Raw genomic sequence first — 12,542 nt, 5'->3', positions numbered from 1 at the left:
CAATTTCCCTCTAACTCAGCTATCACCTGTGGATCTAACATCTCTGGTTGGATTACTGCTATATCTTTGCACCCTGCTCGATTTGCCCTTTTGTGCCTGGATATATATATACTATATAATATAATATAATATAATATATTAAAAAGCTTGTATACTACATCTCCTTACCAAGATTGACGGTGAGCATTGTTTTCAGGTGACATATTAGCTCAAAGCCTAAGTCTAGTGAAAGAGGTTAAATCAGGCAGGACAAGAGGATCGGCACTGACAGGACACTACAATATCTGGGCACCTCCGGTAGCTTCAACATGCTTATTATTACCAGTCATCCTATCTATTTACATCAGTGGAAGGGACTGGGAGCAAAAGCAAGGAAAGATGCACTTTTAGATTTTACTGCAATAGCTGTTGCCTAGAAGCCAGGCTCCATTCATTGCTTTTAAACTGAAACACTCACTGACTAGATGTGCTCATTTGCTGATTTGACAGAGAGAGGAGACGTGATGATGTTTTAAATTAAGGATGACATCTTTAACTGCATGATTTCCCCTTTGTCTCCAGTCAGTCAATCAACATAAGGAGTGAGTGAGTGAGTGAGTGAGTGAGTGAGTGAGTGAGTGAGTGAGTGAGTGAGTGAGTGAGTGAGTGAGTGAGTGAGTGAGTGAGTGAGTGAGTGAGTGAGTGAGTGAGTGAGTGAGTGAGTGAGTGAGCGAGCGAGGCTGTTGACAGCTAATGGGAAATTAGACAGTGGCATGATCAGCACACAGGAGCACAGTAGACGAGAGGCTTTATTGTCCTCCTTTACCTGTGTGCATGAGGGTATGTTTGAGAGTGTGTGTGTGTATGCGTGGGTGCATGCATGTGTGTGTGTGTGTGTGTGTGTGTGTGTGTGTGTGTGTGTACCACATGGGTTCATTCCTCAGTGTTGCATCCCTGTGGTTTGTGGAGAGGAGGGCTCCAGAGTCAGTGGGGCCATCACAGTACTCGGGAGAAAACATTAATTAGCGAGTGAGAAGATAAGTGTTCTGCCTGACTGTATGGAACAGACTGTGCCCGGACCAGTTGCCTGTATCTGTTTAATAATCTTCTGGCACTTCTGACCCATTTTGCTCATTAACTATGTCCTGGCCCTCATCGGAGCTTAACAGGCTGAATAGGAAACACAGCACTCGCTCTAAAGTTTTTGCACTTATATTTATAGATTGGATAGTTATATTTTATGATACCATTCTAAGGAACAGGGTATATACAATCATGCAAGCATGTTTTATTGGGCTGATTATATATAGTCTCTGGGGCTGAATTAAGATGAACACAGCTGCAATAGCTGCTTACTTACCTCATATACTATTCTTATGCTGCCATGGCCATCAGTTGCAGTATATATTGTATTATCTTATATTGTGAAATAGCACAATTTTGAATGAAATAAAAAGCATTGTCTTGATCCTTAATCTTGAATGAATTGGCAGATGTAGCCTGTAGCTACTGAGTGATGTGCAAATGGTCTGGAAATAAATTGTTTGAATGTCGGTGATTTAAACTATGCAGATGTGTGCGTGCATGGTCATCAGTGTTTCATTGTATCTTGTCTTCACGTAGAAGAACTGATGAGCACTGTACAGCATGGGAAAACATTTGGTGCTGTGCCAACCACTGGGGCCAACATGGCAGAAGTTACTATGTCATTGTCAAGTCAAGCCAACATCATGACATAATTATTCTGTTGAGCAATGACAATTGTGGTTCTTTGCTGAACCTGAATTGCCTTTAATGGAAAATATTGCACTGCAAAAGAGTCCTTCATATGCCTTTGACGGGTAAACCTGATTCTTTTAATGATAAGATTAGACTATATTCACCCGCTGTCTTATTTGTCTGTGCCATGTTAGGAAGTTCACAGCCACAGCCTATACTAAGTTCTGACTCACTATGACATTTATAATATAATGTGGCTAATTATGTATTCTACATTTCAATACTGTCAATAAGTCATTGGATGTTTCTTATGTGCACAGGATGGGTAATAAATAATGCCAACACACTTGAAACTCACTTTTCACATTTATATTTTCCACAATCTTGTACAATTTGCCAGGACATTATAACTGGCAGCAACCCTGACAGGTGGCTTATTAAAAAAAAAATTATCTAACAAAGCAACAAGTTTAACGCAGGCGAGATAAAAAAGAAACCCTAGACCTAGAGGTTTATAAAGGTATCTCATCTTAATAAACAATACAAACAAATATAAAAGTTATAAAATAAGCACCAGTAAATAAAACAAGGACATAATAGGTTAAAAATATATATGGTAGGAATTTGTAATGTGGCAATAAAGTCACTATTTGTGTGTATGTGGCTCTGTTTTATTTTATAGGCAGACATTGTATAATTATATGCACTGCACTGCTATTGGTGTATGCAACATTCAAACTATAGCTCTTCAAGTACTGAAGTGAAAGACGCCACACATTCTACTGATCTTTAGCTCAATTGGCCGAGCAGCAGGAATTATATATAAAGCAAAGCATTTCGAGTTTCGGTTTATACTTTATTCATCCACAAAGCAAACTTTGAAGAGCAAGATAGTGTAGAGACAGAGTAAACAGACAGGGAGTGGGTGTAGGTGTGAAGAGAGCTATTGCATTAAAACTATTTGACATTTTCTTTTTATTTAACCAGACCTCACCTTTTCTCTTGAATGAAAAGAAATTAGCCGACCCTGTAACAACTGAGTGCAGTAAAGTAAATACAGAAGGATGAGATGGTGTTGCCTCTCATTTCAGGTATATGTAAATACTTGACAAAGGAATTCAGAACACAGGCCTGGAATGGGAGAGGAAAGGAAAAAAAAGACAATAGAATGAATGGCAATTAATCTATTCAAAAGACATATTAATACATATTTAATATTGATTTGATTAGGAGAGTCAGTTCTAAATGTAAGTTCTAATTTAACATTTAGGGGTTTTATTGTGGGATCCCCTATGAAATAAGCGACCCTAAGCACACTGGGTTTATGCTCTAAAAAGTAGTCCAAAGGTCAGCAGGCCCTTTGGTCTGGACTATTAACATCTTGTTTACATTATTTACATATGAATTCGTCACATTTGTCCGTCTACTTCAGTGTCTCCGGTTATCAAGGTCAATGACTACCAAAGTGTTCATTCAAGTCGTATACTTTCATTTACAGTTCTACCCAGTGTTAATTTTGGCAGCTATTTTCATTTTAGTTTTAGTCATGTGTCAAGTGCTCCTTTTTCGTTTTCATCATATTTAGTCATCTTCATTTATTTTTAGTTTAGTCAGTTTTAGTCAACTAAATGTCTGAGCATTTTAGTCTTAGTCAGTTTTTGTCTCAATTTTGTCTTTTTTGTTTTAGTCTAGATTTTGTTGACGAAAACGGATGACTCTTTCTCTCTCATCTCTTCTCTCTTCCCCCTCCTCTCTCCCTCTCTTTCCCGCTCCTCTCTTCTCTCTCCCTCCCATTCTCTCTCACCTCTTCTCTCTCTCCCTCCCGTCCTCTCTCATCTCTCCCCCTGCCTCTCTCCCTCCCGTTCTCTCTCCCCCTGCATCCCTCCCCCGTCCTCTCTCCTTGACCTCCCCTCCAAGTCCGTTAGCTTTTCTCTCAACATGTTTTGTTGTTCGAGCGTCGCCATTAGAATTCCTTGTATTTCTGTATTCCATTCCTCCATTTCAGCTGTCCTGTCTTCTAACATCCATATGTCTTTCTCTTGTTCCTGTGTTTTTCTTTTTTAATTTCTTCTCTGAGCTCATCCTGACCCTTCTTTAATTCTTCCCTGAGTCTGTCGATATTGTTCTGGATATTCTGCGTGTTAGCTTGGATGCTAGTCTGTATGCTAGCTTGTAGCTCCACTACCCAAGTGGGTACCTCTGCTCTGTCGCCCTGCATCATGCTAGCTTGAATTACCTCCTGCGTCACCTCCTCGTGTCGATAACTTTCCTCCGGTGTTTGTACTTCTTCTGGGGTCCAGTGGCGAATCCTTGTGGAAGCCAACGGAAGCCATGCCTCCCTATAAATTTCATATCAAATTATGAAATATGAAATATGAAAAAAAAAAAATTAAAATATAATTTTTTTTTAATATAGTTTACATTCATTTTCATCTGTGCATCTGTGTGTTTTTTTTTTTTTTTTTTAATGTCTCCCTCTTCTCCTTCTCACTCCCTCTAACACACTGTCAGACTGTGCTCACTACTGCAGCTAGTATAGGAGAGAAGCAGTGGGTAGGTCTCTTTCTCCAGGCTTCCAGCATTATAGAGTGAGTCCAAACTCCAAATCCGATCCTAGCCAATCAGATTCGAGCTGACTGCCACTTTGCCACACCCTAAAAGTTTAAAACGGAGCTGGGAGGAAGACGTTCAGCATAATATTCCACCTGGAGGCGGGGCAGGTGCCATATTTTCCCCTCTGCACTCTGAACATTGTATTAACCCGTAACTGTTCCCACGGGCCGAATATTGCCCCGATCCTCGCGAGATTAAATCCACGGGGACCTCTCGGCGTGCCGAAGCTTTTCCTAAATCACTTCCATCATCGAAAACGAGGGGAAAAGGTCGGCTCGCGACCCTGAAAATGTCGCGTGATTTTAAAAACGCTGTATTAAGTGAGCCTATTATGGGATCCACGCGAGCTTTCTATCGTGGAAACATCTGGGCGTCCCGCAACTTTTACTGATTCACATGTAGCCCCTAAAATGCTTAGAAAAGGAAAACAGAAAGCGTGGAATAAACTCGCCGAAACGGAAAAGTGTCCCACGGGCGCGCCGTGATTCCGATCCGCGTGAAAATATTCACGGCCATAGAGGAGACCGTGGGACACCTTTTTGCAACCGAATATGTGTCTCGAATTTGCTCCCACGCGGCGCGCAAAATCGCGCAAGGAAAAATCGGACCAAAAATTAACCAATGCTCCAGCAGTATTAATGACCCTGATGTAAACAAGACAAACGTCTTTCTCTGGTCTGCATCCCCTTATACAATTGTGTGTGAATGAATGAATGAATGAAAACTTTATTAACAGATTGCAGAATGGGTACAGTACAGTACAGCTCAATACATACAATTGTTAAGGGGATGCAGACCAGAGAAAGACTTTCGTCTTGTTTACATCAGGGTCCCCCATTTTCAATTCATCGTAAATGTGTATTGAGCCGTACTGTATTGTACCCATTCTGCAATCTGTTAAATAAATAAAAATAACGTTTGACTGGCCGCCGAGCCATACTGTAGTGTACATGGTGACTGCTTGACTTAAAAAAAAAAAAAAAAAAAAAAGAAAAAAATTATTAATAAAAATATTGAATAATTTTTTTTTTTATAAATTTTTTTGGCTTCCCCTGTTATTTTACCCACGCGACGCCACTGCTGGGGTCGCCTTTCTTTTCTCGTGTTCATCCTTCCTTTTCTCTTATATCCTTGAATTGTCACTTTTTATTTTGTATTCGATATTTTAACTTCCTTTTTCGTTGTTCTTTGACCGGGAGCTCTTTACAATGGCCGCCTACCCGAACATCTCAAACCGGAAGTCCTATAACGTCTCTTATACCCCAGCGGCGAGTGTGCGCTGTTAGTAACTGATAACGTGGAAAACGCCATCTTCCCTCGTGGCCAATGCATATCACAATGTGCGCCCATATAACATATTTCACATTCTTATTGACGTTATTAAACATTCAACTCATTTCACAATTCTCGTTACTCATATCACCTAACGTTATAACCTCTAACAGTAGTGTTTCCGGTACTTTTCACAGTGTACTGACCTGAAAGCATAGAATAGTGATCAAGGAAGAGCTCAGTTATACTCCAATTCTCTTCTGGCGTGAGACGGCGGAAACCGTCACCTTAGGGGAACCTGGCGCATCACCTGAACTACTTCCGCTCTTAACTTCCTGTCTAATCAATTCTCCATCTCACAGTCAATGTGAACTTAGTTAATTATATTAACGTGTAGTGGTAATATAAAGTTTACCACAATTCTTCTAATCATAATAATTAGATATAAACAATTGCAAAAATTACACAAGATTATGCACATATTCTTGAGAGTACTACATATGTGTAGAAATAAGTACATATATTCTGCATTCTTTTCCACTTTTAACATTTGTGCTCCTCTGTTGGGGAATGAACCCAGGTGTCTTTACCTCAAGACTATCAGACACACTTTTCTGATAGCCTCGCCCAAACCCTAACCCTAACCTTAACCACACTGCTTAAACTAACCATAACCAGCAGCGGCGCCAGATAATTGGCATTGCGGGAGCTCTGCGGGGGCTGGATTGTTTATAGCAGGTGCTAATGAATTATAATGGGCACAGGCGACCCGACATAAAAATTTGCACAGCGACCCGACATTCCAGTGTGTGTGTGTCTGTGTGTGTGTGTGTGCTGTAACAGCGGGTGTATTATACATCGAATGTATTATTATTATTAAAACACAACACTCACCATAATGCAGGCAGCACTGCCCTGCTTATTATTGTTTTAGCTTCGGTCCTCCAAAACTTTCTCTGTGATACTTGTATAACGAACGGTTCGGCCAGAACCAGTCCTTCATGGTAAATCTAGGTTGGTTTCCTATTGAGGAGCAAGTGACTGTGGATTCACTCGGTGCATCACAGTCACGAAAGGGGCTACGGGTTGTCATGTCAACACGCGAGAGTCACCGGTTGCTTATTATCGTTTCGGTCCTCCAAAAGCCAATGTCAAAGTTAAGTATGACTCCTGTTTATTAAAATAAGCTTTATAGGTCGTAGGCTCCTCTTCTGGCTCATGGTATTTCCCAAAGAAGTTATCCAAAGACGTTTGTTTGTTTTGGGACGGCATCCCAAACGCAGAAGTGAAAGAGAAATTCCATTGGTTCTCCCAGTCCACGTGACCATTTCTAGCATTTCAATTGGCTATAGTGACAGCCATAGATATGATGAATAGTATATACAGCTTCACAAAGACACAAATGTCCAATATAACAGAATTCGTAATGTATTTTATATATAAATAAAATAAAAAACATAACTGGGAGGGGGGGCTTAGAGGGGGCTAAGCCTTTTTCAGAGGGGGCTTAAGCCCCTGCTAGCCCCTCCCTCCCGCCGCCACTGACCATAACCATAACCCTAACTTTATCTTAAAGGAAAACTCCAACATTTTGGGAAATTAGCTTATTTGCCATCTACCCTGGAGTTAGACAAGAAGATACATACTTTTTTCTTCTCTGTGCATGCATTAGGCTTAGGGAACAGCCGCTCCGTTAGCGTAGCTTAGCTTCTTCACTGGAAGTGGGTCAGACTTGTACCCTGACGTTCCCTACAGTGCCCTACAGTCACGAAATACACTCCAAATACAACTCCAAAACGTTCCTGTAAACATGTTGTGACCTGTGTATTTACCACATGGAGAAATAAAAAATAATTGAATTAGACAATTACGTTTTCTAAGCAAATATACTCAGAACTATTTATTGCCGAACCACTCCTCTCGGGGCGCAGTCAGTGATTTCAACGTGACGCTGTGTTTGTTTACATTCTCATTTTATTCAAAGGATCCGAACCAATTGAAGTTTATGGATACCATGACTTAAAATCCTCTTACCTTGACGATTAAAAGCCTCCCCAATTTAGAAAACAGTATTCCCATAGCTGGTCTGGCTGGTCTTGATATGCTGCTAGCTAACGGAGCTAACCAACAAACACAGAACCGGGCGGACACTAAAGCAAATAACAAGGGTAATGACTTCCGGTCAGGGGGGTTTCAAAATAAAAGAGCGACGTCTATAGCAGCGGAAATACGTTTATTTTGTACATTATCTAACTTTAGGTTAGTTGTAACGTTAGTTTAGGTTTGTTTTAACATTAGATAATGTACAAAATAAACGTATTTCCGCTGCTATAGACGTCGCTCTTTTATTTTGAAACCCCCTCGACCGGAAGTCATTACCCTTGTTATTTGCTTTAGTGTCCGCCCGGTTCTGTGTTTGTTGGTTAGCTCCATAAAATTTAGGTTAGAGTTTGTCTTTAGAGCAGGGCGATAGACCACCAGCCCTGATTCCAAACTCTAACCTTAACCAACTTCAAAAGAGAGCGACTTCTAAAGAGTCGCCAAGCTTAACCAGTTGGAAACAAGGCGGACAGTAATAAAATTAGCAATCAATCAATCAATCAATCAATCAATCAATCAATCAATCAATCAATCAATCAATCAATCAATCAATTCAATAATCCATGCTCACTTAAAACGGTGCACCTCCCAGCTGCTTCTATAGAAAGTAGGTTAATTTTATTTTTTCTTAATCCCTCCTATAGGGCAAAGAAAACTTCATTTTTCCCCTATAGGGCAAAGAAAACTTTTTGTTTTGTTTTACCTACTTTCTATAGAAGCATCTAATAAAAAAAAGTTGGATGTGTTAGTTTGTTGGATGTCTTAGTTGAAAGACAGTTGGATGTGTTAGTTTGTTGGATGTCTTAGTTGAAAGACAGTTGGATGTGTTAGTTTGTTGGATGTCTTAGTTGAGAGACAGTTGGATGTGTTAGTTTGTTGGATGTCTTACTGAGAACAGTTGGATGCACTTCAGAGCTGCATCCACATGGAGGCAACTTCTCTTTATTTTTTTTGGGAACTACTTTTTCTGCGGATGGTTTTGTCAATACATCTTCCATTAATGTGTGTTTATTGTATAGCAATAAGGTTGGATGACATCGGCCATTGTATAAAAGCCATTACACCACGTGCAGTTGTGGGTTATGAGGGGGCATGGTCTAATTGTCTAACAACCACCCCTAGGCATGGTCTAATTCTCATAACCCACTCCTGCACGTGATGTAATGCTTTAATATCATTATCATTGGCTGGAAATGGTTAACCAGTGAGGTCATGCTTTGTTATAAATAGCTAAACAGCCAGTAACTCGAGAGGTCAGACTATCGGTTTGAACCTCCTCCGGGACCAAACCGTAGATATGCTTCTTTGAATGTATAGAATTGAACAACTGTATAGAACTGAACAACTGTTAGTTGACTAGATGTGTAAAGCCAATTTAATGGGCTCCAGGAATGTGAGAGTATCTCTAACCAATGTATTTGCATAATATTGTCATTGATCCCTTGTGTTGACCCTCCTCTCTCCTCTGGGCCTCAGCCAAATAAATACGGGATACAATTGAATATCTGTTGTGGACAGCAACTCATTTCCCCCCCAGCTATTGGAGTCTGGGGGGGGGGGGGGGGGGCATTCTATCATCTTCTCTCCATTCAGCAAACTGTGTTTAAGATAACTGCCTATGTTTATTATATGGAACTTCACAACTGTAACGTTATAGTCTATATACTTTTTGAAAGAATATGCCTAGTCTACTTTTTGTGCACTACATTTGTGCCTTTCATGAAACACACACACACACAGATGCCTGATGGTAAATATGGCTATTTTGTTTAATCTACCTATTAAATATCTAATATAAGTCAAGTCAAGTCAAGTCAAGTCAAGTCAAGAGTTTTATTTGTCACGGCATACAAGTATACAATGAAATGCGGGTGGTCTTGCCTTTAGGTATATTACCTGGGTTCCATCCTAGAGGCAAATCTTTCCTGTGACAAAATGGCATCCAATGTAATAAAAAAAGTCAACCAACAAACTAGATTCTTGTACCGGATCTCCTCTCTGGTAAACAAGAATACCCTGAAGACTCTGGCAGGAGCACTCATTCAAGGGTACTACGACTATGCTTGCACCTCATGGTACCAAAGCACCTCAAAGGCGCTAAAAACAAGATTACAAACATCACAAAACAAACTGGTCAGACTACTACTTGACCTTACCCCCAGAACCCACCTCACCCCTGCCCACTTTGACAACCTAGGATGGCTTAGAGTAGACGACAGAGTACAGCAACTTGCAATGGGCCTGGTCTACAAGATACACTATACGACTAAGGCACCCATGTACATGTCGAAATACTTCCCAAAGGTCAGTGAATACCACAACCACTACACCAGAGGGAGCTCAACAAATCATGTTAAACCCAGATTCGGCTCAAACAAGGGACTAAACACGTTTCGCAATTATGCCACATCAATGTGGAACGCCCTACCCAAAGCTGTAAAGGAATGTGAATCCCTACCCACATTCAAAACCGCTCTCAAAGAGCACCTACGGGAGGCTGCAATTCGAAACTGGCCACCGTAAATGCCCAAACCCCCCACCACCTATGGTTAGTCTCCTCCCCACCGCATGTATATATTCTCTCCCCGCCGTATGTATATTTCTCTCCCACCCACCCACCCCCTCCAAATGTACAGTCTCCTCCCCACCGTATGTATATTTCTCTCCCACCCACCCACCCCCTCCTAATGTACAGTCCCCTCCCCATCATATGTATATACTCTGTCAGGATCTATGGGTAACAGTGCTGTATATTTGAATACCGTTTATGTCACAAATGTATCAGTACTAAATACCTGTATGTCCCTATGCCATAAATGTCATGTATGTTGTGTATGTCATAAATGTCGATATGAATTGAAAATGGGGGACCCTGATGTAAACAAGACAAACTTCTTTCTCTGGTCTGCATCCCCTTAACAATTGTGCGTATTGAGCCGTACTGTATTGTACCCATTCTGCAATCTGTTAAATAAAGTTTTCATTCATTCATTCATTCATTCATTCATTCATTCATTCATTCATTCATTCATTCATTCACCTATCTACCTAATATGCTCTTGTTGGGACAGTGCCCAAGAGTGAGGTTAATTTCCAAATTTTGGACCCCTACATTTATTTCCTACATACCAATGATGTTGTTGAAGGGTAGAGTCCTATCAGCACAATTACATGCTGTTCTTTATACTGAATGCCCGCAGCTCCAACTAGTTTGCCACTATGCGAAGTAATGCCAAGTCACCATGCGGGTCTGTACAGGACTTTGGGAGCAAGACACTGACACCTCAACTGCTCTGGTGGAGTAGCTCAGTGGCCAGCAACAGAAGGCTGGTTGTACTGGGCAGCTCCCAGGTGTGAAAGTACTCCATGTAACTGTAAGAGAGTGAGACAAGGCTTTGCTGTTGTAGAAGGGTGGATTATCCCTGCTTGTGGGAGTAGTAGTACACAGACACTGGGTAGTAGGATACTATAGTATTGGACCTATAAGTACCCCCGTCTTTGGCCCGGAACGTCGTACTGGAGGGCTTGCAGCTGGAATGGATGGGGCCCAGGAATTACTAACCTGGGGACTGGTACTCTGGCAGCAGTAGCTCCCCACACACCCTCACTCCCTCAGTACCTCCGACAGCCCTCCCACACCCAGTGACTGTCAGTTCAATAGTATTATTCGGCTTCCCTTTAAGCAGTACCCTTCCTTGACCACCTGTATAGACCCTTCAAATGCTATTCTGTAAATGGGGTGTAAGGGTTAAATAATTATGCCGTCACAATATTTACCCAGAGAATAAAATAGCAAATGAAACTCAAAGAAAGAGACACACACAATGATCCCAATTAAATCTATGTTTAGTGAAGCCTGGGCAGATTATACATTACAACGTTAATGTTTACTCATATGGCACCGGGTGCTCTTGTAACCAATGTAGGGGAAGCTCTTCCCACCATAGGCACTGAGTGCTCAATACATTAAACCACCACGCTTGTACTGGGGGAACCCAGGCATAGAACGTAGACACTTTGGGAGTCTCAGAATCAAACAGCCAAATAAACCAATAACAAAAATAACCAATAAATGTGGGCCCACGTTATCAAAGAAAACCTATAACCTAAGCCGGCTTAAATTGTTTGGGGTACCCCTTAGACACTGGTGATTAGCGTTCACTTCAATGGACGTTGCTGTTGATACACATGTGGTACTGTTGGTACTTAGCCAAGATGGCGGACCCACTCTTGTCACCACTAGTCCGGATGACAAGATGGCGTCTGCAATCTGCGAGCACAGCCAGCAGGTTGGGCGAACAGCAGGCAGTGGTTAGCGGGCAGAGCGTGCTGTATGGCGTCCTCTGCTGGTGGGAAGAGGCGTCCTCTGTACCGTCTGGGAAACGTCCACCGCTGCTGTTGCTGGCTTGCTTCCGTCGCGCGAGCTAATACTTGGTGCTACCTTAAACACAGCTAAGCTTTGGGTCTCGGCGCACCCTCCTGCTATTCGGTTATACTGTTAACGCAACGTGGCTGGCTACACCACCGGTCTCTTCAGCGCCTTGCGCCCGGTAGTCTACTCAAGTCAGATGGAGCCGTTAGCGGCATGCTACTATACCGCACACAGTAACTACTATAACCCGATAACGTTAGACGTTAGTCTCGTTAGCTTAGACGTTAGTCCTTGGGTTCGGTTTCTCTTACTCACACACTATCACGGATACTTCTAGGATAACCCGTCACTAGCAAGTATGTCTCATCACCCGTCGCTCGCTCCGGCGGGGCTCCCCTTCACTGACTTCTTCAACGGGGCTATTCCAAAGCACCTCCCGTTGTGGCTGCGACCGTTCACGGCCAAGTCCAATGTCGAAGAGAACTTC

Source organism: Notolepis coatsorum (assembly GCF_963971535.1).
Source record: "Notolepis coatsorum genome assembly, chromosome: 2".
Classification (NCBI taxonomy): domain Eukaryota; kingdom Metazoa; phylum Chordata; class Actinopteri; order Aulopiformes; family Paralepididae; genus Notolepis; species Notolepis coatsorum.
The sequence above is the reverse complement of the archived record's forward strand: the minus strand, read 5'-3'. Positions refer to the sequence as shown.